Source organism: Giraffa tippelskirchi, chromosome 1 (genome assembly GCF_054371585.1).
Source record: "Giraffa tippelskirchi isolate mGirTip1 chromosome 1, T2T-mGirTip1v1.2.pri, whole genome shotgun sequence".
Lineage (NCBI taxonomy): Eukaryota > Metazoa > Chordata > Mammalia > Artiodactyla > Giraffidae > Giraffa > Giraffa tippelskirchi.
This window is the reverse complement of record NC_137275.1, coordinates 203882168-203898174: the sequence shown is the minus strand read 5'-3', so window position 1 is coordinate 203898174 and position 16007 is coordinate 203882168. Positions and strand designations below refer to the sequence as shown.

Below are 16007 nucleotides of genomic sequence, written 5' to 3'. Positions count from 1 at the left end.
GTTGCACCAGAGAGCAGATAGTCTCGTGTCAGCCCCTCTTCCCTGCCTCCCACTTCCTTTTGTTGTCTGACACTGTCTTCATGAGGGACAGGTGAAGGCTTAGTGGTGTCTTGAAGAGACCTGGCCTTAAAAGGGCCACTGGTGTCTGGGATTGTCCTCATGAAGTTGAGAAGGTGGATGGCGAGCTTCATGGTCTAAGGCCAGTCAGTTACTCTTCTTACCACAAAGGACTATAGGGTTAAGGAAAGATCACAGCAGACGTAAGCAAGGCCTTTCCCATGATGTTTCTATTCTATGGCAGGTCCAATCTGATCTGCAGCTATGAGCATGACCCAGGCACCCATACAAGACTCTGAAGTCAATGTTTTGGGTTTTTCAATAATTTTATATGTTGGCACAGAAAGAAATGGCAACCCACTCCAGTCATCTTGCCTGGAAAATTCCATGGACAGAGGAGCTTGGTGAGCTATGGTCCATGGTGTTGCAAAGAGTTGTACGCAACTGAGTGACTAAACAACAATATGTTGGCAAAGGACTCTGGGGCACCTACCTGCCCACTGGTCAGAGCTGTGCCGCTGAACTTGGGTCATTTTCTGCTGCAAGGAAGAGAAGATGGCTAGGATGTGACTACCTGGTTCAAAAAAGATATTCATACTACTCTTGGCATCAGGAATACTGAAGAAGTGCGCTAGGGCAAGGACTTGGCACTACACATCTTCATCTAGTTGAGACTGTTTTATGTTCCAACTCCCTATTTTGGCACTACTTTCTTCCTCATTCCTGAAAAAAATAAATTTAGGTTCTCATCGCACTTTAAAAATAATCTATGCTGCCCGGAACTCAAATAGATGCTTGTTTGCTAATGTTCATGGCAGCTTTATTTGCAATAGCCAAAAGATGGAAATAATCAAGTGTCCACTGACAGATGAATGGACAAACAAAATGTGGTATATACATGGAGTGGTACATACCAGTCATGTTTTAAAGGTTTTTGTATTTCGTATGCTTTGACGTCTTGTTGATCCTAGAAGGACTGTCCCTCCCAGGGCTAGTCAATACCTGCAGATAGTAAATGACTTCCTTGTGAGCACACCTTTCACAGGTTAATCAACCCATCCTGAGCCCACAACCCACTCCCCTCCTCTTTCTGGCTCTCTTTCTCAGGTTATTATTCACCTACCCTAGTAACCCCAGGTCCAGATATCAGGTAACTATGCATAGTCCCTATACAAAGACCTGCTGACATTATTCAAACTAACTAACCCTAAGCCTCCTCACTCTGCCTTTCTCCAGGGTATCTTCCCGACCCAGGAATGGAAGCCGGGTCTCCTGCCGTGTAGGCATATTCTCTACTCTCTGAACCACCAGGGAAGCCTGGTAGAAACCACGGTAAAGTTTTTTCCCATATGTCCCCCTCTGCCTCCTCACTGACTCTGGTGTTTCCCCATGTGACCCTGCATGACCTGTCCTGCCAGGAGGCATCTAGGGATCTGTGAGTGCAAAAACTTCCTACTTTGCGACAATTATCTTCATGGCTGTGTGTCCTACCACACCTGAGCAGGTACATTTAAAACAGCATACAATGGGACTTCCCTGGTGGTCCAGTGGTTAAGAATCTGCCTAGCAGTGCAGGGGACCCGGGTTCAATCACTAGTCAGGGAACTAAAATTCCACATGCCTTGGTGCAACTAAGCCTGTGTGCCACAACTAGGACCCAAGGCAGCCAAATTAATAAATGAATAAATATTTAAAATAGTATACAATAAAATATTATTCAACTGTAATAAGGAAGGAAATTTTGATGCATGCTGCAATATGGATGAACCTCAAGGACATTCTACTTAGTGAGATAAGTCCGTCACGAAAGGACACATATTGTGTGAGTCCATTTATATGAGACTAATCAGATTTATGGAAACAGAAGGTAGAACGGTGTTGCCAAGGGCTGGATGGGGGCGAGGGGGAGAATGGGGGATTAGTGCTTAAATGGGATAAAGTTTCAGTTTGGGAAGAACAAAGAGTTCTGGAGATGGATGGTGGTGATGGTTACATAACAACGTGAATTAGTGCCACTAAACTGTACAGTGGAAAATAGTTAAAATGATAAATTTTATGTTACACATGGTTGATCACAATTAAAAAAGGCATCTAGGCTGCTGGCAGAGCTGTCTTTTAGCCCCCATGGGTCATGGCTCCCTAATGACAGGATGACATCATCAGCACATCTCCCCAGCACCTGGCAGCACCCAGCCTCAGGGTGCCCACAGTGTGCATATCGAACCACAGCTCACCCACCCCCCAAAGCTCTGCACTGTCCTCACATTTTGTCAGTTTCAGGAGGCCAGTTGTTTGCTGGCCCCGGGGCTTTGCCATGACCCCAGTGGCTGCTGAGTTGTCTCCCGTTTAGCAAATCAGGGCAGAAAGGCAGCTTCCTGGAAAACAACACAGGAGAAGTCTGGTTGATCCCATGAGTGGGATCTCTCTGGGCTGGAGGGACAGTTTCTACCTGAGAAGCAGCATTCAGTGGGGAGCCCAGGCCCTGCTTACTGGGGGAGGCCAGCCTCGCAGCGGGTTGTTCTCCACATAACTTCCTGCCTCATTTTGCACTGTCATTCATCTGGAGGTATCCCTGCCTCACCTGAAGTGCCCAGGAATTTGCACAAGCCGGGACCTCTAGCGGGGGAGGAGAAGACTCAGGGTGGTGGGCAGCTTCATAGCCTGTGATCTGAGGCAGCTCAAGATCGCCTGCCCCTCCTGGTGGCTCAGATGGTAAAGAATCTGCCTGCAAGGTGGGAGGCCTGGGTTTGATCCCTGGATTGAGAAGTTCCTCTGGAGGAGGAAATGGCAACCCACTCCAGTATTCTTACCTGGAGAATCCCATGGACAGAGGAGCCTGGTGGGTTACAGTCCACGGGACTGCAAAGAGTCTGACATGACTGAGCAACTTACACACACACACAAGAACACCTGCCCCTCTGGGTTTGATAATTAGATTTTGGATCGGTTCCAAATGAAACCACAACCCAACCTTGAAGGAAACACCTCAGCACCGTGCCAACACAAAACTGAGAACCCAGTGGCTTTTCCAAGGGCCCCCCCTGGTCCCACATCATAGGCCATCACGTGGCCTCTAGGGCTGGGGCCACTGTAGACATTTGTCTGCTTCCTTTCAAGGCTTGAGGCTGCTTAGTCTGCCCTCCCCTGTCTTGCAGGTTCTTTTGAAAACCCCAGACTCCTGCTTTCAACTCTTTCCTCTGGTCTCTGATAAAAGGCAAATTCAGAATCACTTCTAACAGCCTCCCTGAAAGCTGAGAGGGCTTGTCTGCAGAGACAGGACATCAAAGTGCAGAGCTCAGGTGCACCCCTGGCCTGAGATGGTGGGAGGAGGGCATGTCAGCAGCCCGGGGTCCCCTGCCCCAGGCTGCACAGCCGCAGCACTGCCTGGGCCTCCTGAGACGCCTCCGAAGTCTGCAAACAACCCAGCTGCCTGAAGACAACATGGTGATTGCCTCGTGAAGAGTGGTTTGGCTGCTGTCCTTTTCCCCGGGTGGCATAGTTTGAGCTTCACAGAAATTCTCCCCTGCTTCACCATGTTCACAGTAGCTCTGGGAGTGATTGTCCTCCGGTCCTAGAGCCCAGAGCACCCCACCTGCAGACTGCCCTCTCCCACCCTGGGTCTGCTGCCAGTTCCCCCATATGCCCATCTAGCAGTGTCAGGGTGCCTGCCGTGGGGCTGGGCCTGGGATTCGGGCTGGTGAGCTTACTAACTGGCTTGAGGCCTCACCTGGCGGCTGAGGTGCCCAGGGCCCTGTTCTGGCCGTGGGCTGCAGGAGTGTGGGAATGAACATGCCTCTCTCCTTGTGCTCAGGGTGGGGGGTCTGGTGGGTGATAGGTTGTCATTCTTTTCCCATCTTCCTGACGTGACCTCCTTGAGGGGAGGGGTGTGGAATCATGATCCTGGCTGTTTCTTGTGCACTAAGTACTCAGGCTCGGCTGTGGAGAGCATGGGAGGGTGTGTGATGCCTGCTGGAGACCAGATGCTCACAGTTCTAGAGACCTGAGGCTGAATCACCGTCTACCCAACACACCAAACAAGCTCCACTTCACTTCGACCATGGATTTGGAAGTCATGGTTTCAGACTGAGCCTGTGGGACAACTTATGGCATGGGGGAGACTGAGCAGGTGGGAGCTGGCTCTCCTGGATGTGCTTCTCCCTGAAGATCTACGGCTGGGGCCAGCCCCGGGGATGCTGACTGGAGCCCCTCTGTGTGGTCTGGGCTTCCTCCCAGCATGGCGGCCTCAGGGCATCAACCATCTCCTGGGGTGGCCTGCAATTTCGGAGACTCCGGCTCCAAACAAGGTAGATGCTGCAAGGCTGTTGGCAAGCAGTCTTGCAAGGCACCACACGCCCAGGGCGGGAGCAGCAGAGACTCCAGGGGAGGCACAAAGACCCATCTTCAGTGGGGAGGGGCAGACACTACATTGACTTGTGTGTTTTTCTCAGGGGGAAGACGTTTCCATGTGGAAAGAGTTGCATCCTGGTGTCAGATGCGCAGGGACTTGATCGAATGAGGTGTGGCCAGCCACAGTCATTCTCAGCTTCGGGCTCTCCGTCTGGGCAGCCAGGGTGACGTGATGGTCACTTGCTAAGGGCGGAGTGCATGCTCCATACCAAGCCCCCTTCCCCAGGGGCCGGGGGGCTACTGGGTGCTGCATTGCAGTCATCCTGCTCACTCCCATCACTTACTCCTGTCTGCAGCAGATACTGCTTTTGATTTGGGCATGAGGAATTCACCCAGGCCTAGGTGGAGCCAGGAGGCTGCCATGGAAAGCAGCTGCAGAGAAAGTCGGCCCTGGATCACTTCCAACAATGACAAGAATGTTAGCCTGTGCCTCTTTCAGCTGGGATGGGCGAAACAGCCATTTTTAGCAGCCGTGCAGCCCCAGCCTGGGCTCTGCCAACCTGATGGACTGGTAGCTCTGGAATTTGCCTGATCTGAATTGGACTCCATGGGGAGGCAGGTGAGGGGGGCAGTTAGGTTCTGCACATCCTGGGGAAAGGTTAGCTGGGTCATAGCAAGGAGAAGCACATGGACAGGAACATGCCCGGAAAGCATGGAATCATTTTGTGGGAAAACTCCAATCTCATGCCATTCAGCACTGGTAGGGATGCTCTCCTGCAGGCACGTCAGTTGCCTTAAATGACTCCCAGAGAGCCTTAGAGCGGAGGGTGCGGGGCGAGGCCTTCCTGTCTCCTGAGGAGGGCTTGCAGCCCTGCCTTCCTCACCCACCACCCTCACCCGTCCAGTTGATTCCTGCCAGGGCCAGCCTGAATGAAGCATCATTGACAAAGACATGCAGAAGAGGATTTTATCTTATTTTTTAATATCTATTTACTTATTTGGCTGTGCCGGATCTTAGTTGCAGCACAGGAGACCTTCAATCGTCATTGGAGCACTCGGAATCTTCAGTTGCGTCATGTGGGATCTTGTTTCCCAACCAGGGATCAAACCTGGGCCTTTCTGCATTGGGAGCTCTGAGTCTTCGCCACTGGACCACCAGGGAAGTCCCAGAAGAGGAGTTTAAAAGTGCAATCAGATGTCTCGCTCCGCTTTCAGCACCAGTGTGACTGTGTTGTTTTCCCAGGTGTTTTGTAAGGGAATGGGTCATGGGGACTCAGGGTGCTGGAAGAGGCGGCTCAGGGAGAGGGCAGGGTGGGGCCCTGGCTCAGACCTCGGAGCCCACCTACTGGCTAGTTGGTAGTGACCCTCAACGTCCTCACCTTTGAATGAGGGGAGCATCACAGCCACCTCTGCAGACTAGAACCCCCAGGAGGGCAGGGGTATGTATCTAGTGTCACCTGCCAGTCAGTGCCCAGCAGAGAGTGGTACAGGAAGGGCTGACCATAGCCGTGTTTTCCTGTTATGAGAGAAAGCAGAGATTGACCATTCCCTCAGAGCCTGGGAGGGCTTGCAGAGTGCAGCACCCACTCCTGTATCACACAGTGGGAAAGAAAGTGAAAATGAAAGTGTTAGCCTCTCAATCGTGTCCGACTCTGTGACCCCATGGACTGTAGCCTGCCAGGCTCCTCTGTCCATGGGGTTTTCCAGGCAAGAATACTGGAATGGGTAGTCATTCCCTTCTCTCCTTGGTACCTACTGGCCTTTGCCATGTGCTGGCCCTCCTGAAATTCCCCTCCTTCGGTCTCCATCTATTGCACCACTCTTTTTCCTGCAAAACACTTCAGTAGTCCCTCTCCCTGAAACCCCCTCCAGGAAGGCCTCCTTGCTGAAGCAGACACCACAGGGCCTGCACACCCATCCAGGGCCTTGCCCATCTGCTCTGTCCAGCCCCCTCAGCTGCCTGCATTGGCATCTCTATGTCCAGAGCCTTTTTATAGAACTGCCAAAGCTTGCTCATTTTGAGCTCACAGCAGGCTGAAGTTCTCGAGTTAACAGGCCAGGAATTCAGCACTTGGACTGATCCAGCTGCTCAGAGTGAAGAGGAACAACTCAACTCCTTCATTCTCGGGGGTGTGTTTCACACCAGGGGGCCACAAAACCTGGTGTGTGGGTGAGTGCAGAGCTGTGAGTTGTTACTGTTCCACTCAGAGGTAAATACAGAACTCTAGTGTCAGTACAAACTTTTACAGTAATGCCACATGGGGGCTGATTTCAAGGCCAGAGTCATCGTTCTACCAACGTATTTCACAAAAGTCAGTCTGTGTGTTTGATCAATTGCTTCCGCCGTGTCCAACTCTTTGTGACCCCATAGACTGTAGCCTGCCAGGCTCTTCTGTCCATGGGGATTCTCCAGGCAAGAATACTAGAGTGGGTTGCCATGCCCTCTTCCAGGGGGTCTTCCCAACCCGGGGATCTAACCAGCATCTCCTGCATTGGCAGGAAGATTCTTTACCACTAGTGCCACCTGGGAAGCCTGCCAATCTGCAATGCATCAGAATTAAAGAACAGAAAATACTGGGCCTTTACCACCTTGGGTAGCTTGGGAACATGGTTTCCTACCATGTCCAGAAGTTTACTGCAAGAGTTAGTGCCAGCACACTGGCCTGCCCCAGGCCTCCATGTATTCATTGTCACCCGCCATGTCACTTTCCATGGAGTCTGTGAGAGCTTTCTGTGCAGAGTGGGTCCCTTTGGGGCTGGACCCATGCCTCATTGGCACCAGGCTTCAGCAGCAGCACCCCTCAGTGAGTGGAAAGTAATGGAAAATTGGCCACTCCATCGGGTGTCACTGAACGGTCCTGAAAATACCACAGACATGCTGGTACTCAGCAGCTTTCTGGGCTGTATGTTGGGGCCTGAAGCAGTCAGCCCATTCCTGCTGGCCCCCTTAGCATTCAGGGGCTTGGCTGAACTAGAACAGAAGGCCCCGAGGGGTCCAAAATGGGTGGGGAAGGCTGAAATGGAGGAGAAGGAGGTGGACATTGTTATCTTTGTTTAGGGAACAGGCTGCCTGTTTCCCATGAAAAAGCGCACAAAAAATGAAAGATGGCTCCAGAGACTGCAATACTCAGCCAAATAGCACCACCAATAATGGGGTGGCCTCTGTAAGGTCAGGGCCCCTCTGAGAGCCTGCTAAAAGCCATGTACTCTGTTCTGGGGAGATTACATATGTGTGCGTATGTACATGATGAGCCCCATGTATGCAATTTACAAAGGAGGTTGACACAAAGAAGCATTTTTCATGGTTTCCAGGGTTAAGGGGTCCTCTTTTAAAAGGGAAGACAACAGAGAAAAGCTGAAAAAAGAAGAAGAAGACTTTAGAGAGGAAACAAAACTCCTGCAAAGACCTTGTGTGATTAAAATAGGGAAGTCCATTCCATGCATTCACGTGCAAACTTGGATTGTCTTAAGAGGCGCTGCCCTCTAGGAATAGAGCAGATGGCCTGTAGGAGCCCTGCCCCATCCCCAGCACCTCCTCTGTTGGCCAGAGCAGCCAGTAGCTGGGCATTTACGCATGAAAACCAGAGGTCACACCCCAAATTTCAGGGCAACAGGACTCCACGCTTCCTGCCATAAAGTGGGCCCCCAAGAAAACCCACACAGACACCCCAGCCTGGGCGGACAGTGCCCTTCTGGAGAGAGTCAGTTCCTGGAGAGACAGGCTTATGCCATGGGGGGCCATTAGGTGCAGGGGCTGACCACGTCTTCAGACAGAGCTGAGGTGTTCAACCCACCAGTCTTGTCAGGGACGGGAATGCTAGGAACCCAGGGTACAATGAGGTGTGTCCAGACACCTGCTCTGTGCCGGCAGTTTCTTAGGCATCATCCCTCCCAGGCAGGGAATGTATAGTCCCAGAATGCCTGAGCTGGGATGCAAAGGCTTTTGGAAGTTTATGGAGTCAGAACTAGGTCTCTAGGCTCCCATGCCACTGTGGCTACCTCGTAGCCTCTCCTGCAGCCTGAGGAGGTCAGGAGAAACTGGGAAAGTGCTTCCTAGGTAGCTGAGGATCCTCCTGGGGGAGGTCGGAAGGAGTGTTGGGCACAGAGCAGAGGCCTGGCTGGGTGGAGCAGTGGTCAGTGGCCTGGGAAACACCTGTCTCGGGAGGCCTGGGTGCGCTCGGGTGCGCCTGGGCAGGGCAGGCCTCGTGTTATCCACTGCTGTACATGGAGGCCCATTCTGTGTCAGGCAGGCTGGGAGCACCACATGAACTGTCCCCTTTAACCTTACAAGGCTGTGGCCCTGGAGCAGCTTCCTGGCATAGATGGGCAGCTTGCCTGCCTTTTACAGAAAAGTGAGGCTCAATGAAGTTACATTTCCTAGGTCACAGGGTGAGTGTGGATGACCAGATTCAGACCAGGTGGTCAAGTTCCATGACCTGCACCCCATCGCCTGACCCACCTCCCTGTGTGACACTTTCTGAGGACCATCCAGCGCCTAAATGCTGAGACTCAACGAGTGTGTGCTGGGCAAAACCATGGGATAGCAGGGGACCCAGGCAGTTCACAGGCATCTGAGTCCCCACAGGCTTTGCTGTGGGATCTGGAAACGTGGGACTGGATCTGGGAGAGGACGTCTGTCCTTTACTGTCTGCCCCATGAAGGTGGCAACTCTGTCAAGGAGGATGCTGGAAGCAGAATAGAACCAGGTATGCTATACTGTTACTGCCGATGGCCAAGAAACAGCTATTCCCCCTGGCAGCCCAGGGGGCCAGAGGGAGGAGAGGACTGCAATCAGCAGAGGGTCATTAAAGGAACTGCACCAGCTCTGGGCAGGAGGGCAGTGCTGACGCTGACGCCATGGGTCAGAGGTCAGTGTCCCCTGGGGAGTGGTGTCTGAGGGCCTGATCTCCCTTTGTTCCTCCTCCTCTGTGTGGAGAGAGTTGCACTTCACTCTTGGTGTGGTTGTGGGGCTGAGGCAGGCAGAGCAATCCCCTTCAATGTAGCACAGGAGCTACAAGAACTGCCTGAAATTCGCCTGACTCTCCACGTGGCGTTCACAGTGCTGCTGGCTGAGAGGGCGTGCTGGGGGCATGGGGGGTGCTGGTGCCAGGCCAGTCCACGTCACAAAGGGATCTTTTGAAGCTTGAGGATGCTCCCTCTCTGCCACCTCCCCTGTGTGAACAAGAGCTGTTGGTAACTGGGCTGGTATGAACTATCTGAAAATTTTGTGGTGAAAAATTGATTACATGCATGGGCTCCGTGAGGCAGGAATTGGAGACAGCACCGTGGGTACAGCTCGTCTCTGTTTCAGCTGGGAGACTTGAAGTCTGGGGGCTAGACGGTCTGAGTGGTCATTGACTCGTCAGTCTGACAATTGGTGTGGGCTGCAGGCTGGAGGCCTCAGTTCTCTCCATGTGGGCTAGTTGGGCTTCCTCACTGTATGGTGGCTGAGTGGGTCCTTAGAGAGGCCTGAGGAAGCCACATGCTACCTCTGACCTCACCATGACCATCACACAGCTCTCCACACATATACTGCCCAGGTTAAAGAGCAGAGGGCAAAGATCTCCCCTCAGTGAGAGGGGAGAACACGGGGTGGATATGCACATATGCAGACCTACACATGGGGCTTCCCCAGTGGCTCAATGGCAAAGAATCTGCTTACAATGCAAGAGAAGCTGGTTTGATCCCTGGGTCAGGAAGGTCCCCTGGAGAAGGAAATGGCAACCTATTCCAGTATTCTTGCCTGGAGAATCCCATGGACAGAGGAGCCTGGCAAGCTACAGTCCATGGGGTCACAAAAGAGTCGGGACATGACTTAATGACTCAACAACACCAACAACAAGATCTATGCATACATGGATGGAGTGGCATCTCTGAGCAACACAATCTGTAAATCTGTCACAATGTTCCTGTGATGATTTCCGTAAAGAGACCAGAGCTTTGTCCAGACTCTCCATCCTGCACACTTTTGCTGGAGGTCCTCTGGAAATGATTTTGCAGGCTGTGAGAATGCTAAAGAGGAGGACCTCTGGGAAGAGGAGTCCTCCTGAACCCAGCCTCCAGATCTGAGTATCAAGTTACAGGAACCCCTGTAAGTGCGGACAAACACAAGACATTTACACAACGTTCTGAGACAATGAAAAGCCATGTTAACGTAAGATGTGCTTAATTATGAAACTGTCCAGCCCTTTGGTGTCTTCAAGATCTGAGAGAGGTTTCAGAGATTTCAGGCAAAGCCATTTCTCAGGAGTCATTTAGATGGATTTGTTGCCATTAAAATATATTAATAATATCTGCTGTGTAGAATTTAAAATAATAATTTATTTCTTCTTTAATTTGAAAAATAAAGCAAAAACCTGACCCCTCCTTCTTTAAAAAGATCTCTTTCTTTTTTTTTAATTGAAGAAGTCAGCATTCCTCCCTTATCTTTCCTGGTCAGCCCCTGCTGATGGCCACAGTTAAAAGCTTGATGTGTAGTGTTTGTTTATTTAAAAAAAAAAACAAAACCTAGATTTTAATCATTTTATCTATTTCACAAAGCTTGCTCCAGCAAGCTGGGGGTTGCAGCCGCATGGGATGAATGATGACCAGGGCCGAGGGGCCTGTGTGTTTGAAGACCCCCCTCCCCGACTGTGCCAGCTATCCCCTTCTTTGACTGAGTGGTGGTCAGTAGGGGAAGCAGTGCTTGTCCAGAGGAAGGGTTAGGGACTTGGATGGGGGCATTAGGGGCTGGCACAGGGTGTGTAAGTGATTAACAACTCACATAACAGCTCCTGCACTAGCCTGCTGATTATAGTATTCTTTTTTTTAGCAGCTTTATCTATTTATTTGACTATATTGGGTCCTAGTTTCAGAAGGCATTCATTGCATCATGTGGGATGTTTCTTTCTTTTTAAAAATTTTTTGAAAATGTATTTTTGGCTTCACTGGATCTTCATTGCTTTGTGCAGGCCTAGTTCACTGAGGCATGTGGAATCTTAGTTCCAGGACCAGGAATTGAACCTGCGTTCCCTGCATTGGAAAATGGATTCTTAACCACTAGGCCACGATGGAAGTCCCCATGTGGGATCTTTCCATGTAACACATGGACTCTCTAGTTGTGGTGTGTGGGCTCAGTATTTGCAGCTCTCAGGCTCAGTTGCTCTGTGGCATGTGGGGTCTTAGTTCCCTGCAGGGATGGAACCCACATTCTCAACCCACCACAAGGTGACTCCTCTCCACTGGACCACTAGGAAAGTCCCTATAGTATGCTTAACTGTTTGCAGCATGCTGGTTTCATTCTCTGATCTTTCTCAGTTTAGAATGTGTGGGTCATTGATTTTGGAGGAATTCTTTAATGATATGTCCATATAGAAAAGGGCACACTTCATATGGTGATGGTGAACTTTCATCAGATGACCTCCATGTGCAGTCAGCTCAAGAAACAACATTACCAGCTCCAGATGTCCCCTCTTGCCCCTCCAGTGGCCACTGTCACAGACAGTAACCATTCTGACCATCACTGCTTGCATTCATCTCTCCTGGGACTTTGTAAGATTGGATCTGGCTTCTTTAGCTCAACATCACGCTTGTGAAATTCAAACACTGCATTCTTTTCAACACCTTCCCCAAAGTCCCCTAGGTTGTGTAGCACTTGCTTTATTTATAGAAGCTATTGTATAGGTATTACTTTTTCTACCAAGGAGCACCACAGCAGCTATAGGGCTTCCTTTAAGGGCAGCAGGACAGGGGGAATTCCCTGTCAGTCCCATGGTTAGGACTCTGCGCTCTGACTGCTGAGGGCTCAATTCAATCCCCAGCTGGGGAACTAAAATCCCACAAGCCACACAGTGCACCACACACTCGCGCCCCCCCCCCCCCCACGAATAGGGAACAGAACAGAGAGTGGATAGAAATAGCACACATGGGCTGTTATGAAACCTGAAATGTACAGGGCTCGGATATTCCCAAAACTCAGCTCCAGCCCATTCCTTTTGGCTTTGTGATTTCACGACTGTTTCTTATCCAGCAATAATATCTAAAGTAAGAACCCGAGTTTATTGAGGACCTCCTTGAGCAGGGCTGTACAATACATCTTATTAGCACAACGTCCACTGAGGCTTCACCAGTACCTGGGGAGGCCTTGTCATTGTCACCACACACATGAACTAACCAAGGCAGGCACACAGGGCTGAGAAGGGGGTGCAGGGGAATCTAGACTCAGGTTGAATGTCAGAGGCCAGGCACCCACCCTCCAGGCTGTGTTGCTTCCATGGAGGAGAATGGGAACATCCGTGGGCTTTTAAGTGACGACCATCTTCCCACAGAGTCCACAGGTCTTCTAGAGAGCCCGGGGGAAGGCCACTATTCTTCTCCATTTAAAGGTGCTGCTGCTGCTGCTAAGTCGCTTCAGTCGTGTCCGACTCTGCGTGACCCCATAGACGGCAGCCCACCAGGCTCCACCGTCCCTGGGAAAGGTGAGTGTTCCCTAAATCCTTTCTACATCCAATCTCCAGGTTCAGGTTGTTCTGTGCGCTGGCCAGATGGCTCCTTCCAGCACATTTTCTTCCGTTAGCCAGGCCTGGGGCCACAGAGCGAGTCAGTTGGGACAGCCCGTGTCCAGCAAGCATATCACCACAATACACTTGGGACATCTCTGTGGTCACACGAGCAGGTGGCCTCCACATAGAGATCCAGAAAAGCATGTCTCTTCAGAGAAGTGAAAACACCCCTTTGGACAATCATACCAGCTCGCAGGCTTTTAAATACTGGTATCTTCTACTTCTTTGGGGATTCTCTTTTTACTTATTTAATTTATTTTTGGCTCTGCTGGGTCTCCATTGCTGTGTGGGCTTTTCTCTAGTTGTGATTAGCAGGGACTACTCACTAGATGCAGTGAGCGGGCCTCTCACTGCAGTGGCTTCTCTTATTGTGGAGCATGGGCTCTGGAGCATGTGGGCTCAGTAGCTGAGGCTCCCAGGCTCTAGACCACAGGCTCAGTAGATGTGGCACATGGGCTTGGTTGCTCCACAACATGTGGGATCTTCCTGGACCAGGGATTGAACCTGTGTCTCCTGCATTGGCAGGTGGATTCTTTACCACTGAGCCTCTAGGGAAGCCCTGGGGATCTTTTTTACATCTTAGAATTGATTCATAAAGTCTCCCTTTGCCCATGGGTGGGAAACATCACCCAAGGAGCCCAGAACATCTGAAACCATACTCAGGATCCTGGGACACTTTTATCTGCAAATGATGGGCTGATTTTTCCTTTCTTCTTCTGCCCACTGAGCTGGGCTTGGATGCCAGCCTGTCCACTTGCTGGCCTGTGCATTCTGGGGCAGGCAGACGCTTTCCTGTCGACATTAACAGGGCCTGGTGGGGTGCCTTGATGCCTCTGAAATAGCCTGGGCCCAGCTGAGATGGCCGGCATTGCACCCACATGGGCTTCCTGCCAGCAAGAAAGGGAGTCAGGCAGTGGGAAAATGCCCTGCAGTGGTTTTCAGCTGAAGATGGTCTCAGGAGATATGGTGGCTGAGATTGGTGCCCTACAGAGTGTCTCCCAGCTGGGAGGGCTCCCTCCTGCAGACTAAGACTACTCTCCCTCTCCCTGGCTCCGGCTCCTGGGCCAATCCTGGTCTTGTTACCAAGTCCAAGTGTGTCCTGCTCACTGCATGACAAATCAATGAATCAGGAGACTGGCTGGCTATCGGGGTAAGGAAGAGCAGCTTCATTCTGAAAGCCGGCAGACCGAGAAGATAGTGGACTAGTGTCCCAGGACCATCTTCCCCTTGTAAGAATTCAGGCTTCTTTTATACTAAAAGGAGAGGGGCAAAGTCAAATATTTCCTAGTTCTGGCCAGACTCCAGAGGGGATGTGTAATCTCTTCCTTTCTGTAGCCATTCCTAAGTGAGCCTAGTCAGGATGGTTTCCTGTGAGCTAAATGAAGGTATTTTAGCTTAATGCTCATTACTTGGGAAGCAAGGTTCCCAAAGATGGGCTATTGTGTATCATTTAAGCTTCTAGGCAGCATCCCTATAGTGATTAACTTATAGCAAGAGCAATAGATTTCAAAGGTTAAAATAAAAGAAACAGATTCAGTATGGAGTCAGATTTGTTCTTTCCTATTATCCAATTATAAGGAAAAGGTATCTGCTGGGCTCCCAGCCTTTGGTATCCTAAGTTCTTGCAGGTAGCTCCCTCATTTCCCAGGGGACAGCCACTAACAAACTGGAGAGGACATTGGGGCAGGCGCCAGTCCTGCAGACACCCAGAGCACTCTGGTCTACAACTCAGAAGCTTGGTAAACATCCACGGGAACCAGGTGTCACCCTGACTCCCTGCCTTCCTTCTCCTGGGTCACTCGCCCCCAGACCCTGGCACCCCTGCATTCTGTGTCTCTTGGAGCCACATGTGTCCTCCTCAGCTCTGGATGTGCCTGTACTGTGGAAACAGCTGTGCTTTCAACCACTTTGCACAATGCCAGTTTGGCTCTTTGTTAGCCTTTCTCAACATCAGCGTGATCAGTTTTGTCTGTCTTAGACTGTTCAGTGCCCTTGTTGCTGTGGGCCAGGTCCTTCTCCTGACATGACATCGTCCCTTACTGCCTATCATTTTATTATGAAAACTTTGAAACAGGCAGAAAAGTTGATTCAATTGTGCAATGAACATTCATCTTTTCACATCAAGATCCCAGAATTCATCTCTCCTTCTCTTTATCACTTGCCAATCCATCTTACATTTTTTGTGCATTGCAAGGGAAATTTCTGATATCAGTAAACATTTCACACATATATTTAACTAGAGTTTGATCTTTGTTTAGGGGGTGACAGACATTCAGGGAAACACACAGATCTTAACAGAACAATTTGATGATTTCTCCTTTGTAATCCAGGCTTCCTAGGTTGCAGTAGTGGTAAAGAACCTGCCTTCCAATGCAGGAGACACTAGAGATGGGGGTTCGATCCCTGGGTCTGGAAGATCCTCTGGAGAAGGGCATGGCAACCCACTCCAGTATTCTTGCCTGGAGAATCCCATGGACAGAGGAACATGGTTGGCTACAGTGCTTAGTGTCACACAGAGTTGGACACGACTGAAGCGACCTAGCATGCACTGTGTAATCCAAACTCTATCAATATATGGAACATTCCACTTACCCCAGAAAGTTCTCCCACACCTTTCAGTAAATCTATGTCCCTCACCCAAGTGGCAGCCACTGTCAGCCTTTTACACCCCCCTGATTTAGCATTGCTTCTTCTAGAGCTTCTTAGAATGGGCTCTATGGAGTATGTATGCTTCTGTGCAAGGCTTCTTTTGTTTGGGGTGTTTTCAAGATTTCTTCCGATGTATCAATAGTAGGTTCCCTATTATTGCTGAGTTATATTCCACCATGTAGACCTGCTGTGGTTCCCTTGCCAGTGGACACCTGGGCTCCTTCCAGTTGGGACAACAATGAATAACCATGCAAGGCTGTCATATCCCTCCTTGCACATGTCTTTGGGTAGACATGTCACCAGTGTCTTGGGACAATCCCTCCGCCTACTTCTACCTCACAGCCTGGCTGTGGAGAAGGGCTGAGCTAGTTCTCAAGGCTGGGATGTTGTTCACACGAGGGGACTGTGTACCAG

At 50.6% G+C, this 16007-nt stretch overlaps 1 long non-coding RNA gene across 1 annotated transcript in view; it reads left to right on the top strand.

The window, feature by feature from the left end:
* LOC145538948 (uncharacterized) overlaps positions 1-16007 on the top strand; it is a 170081-nt gene that overhangs the window by 124436 nt on the left and 29638 nt on the right. The window contains exons 18-19 of the long non-coding RNA XR_014077352.1: positions 1294-1389; positions 12768-12860. This is a non-coding gene — a long non-coding RNA (uncharacterized LOC145538948). The remainder of the gene's footprint in view (positions 1-1293; positions 1390-12767; positions 12861-16007) is intronic.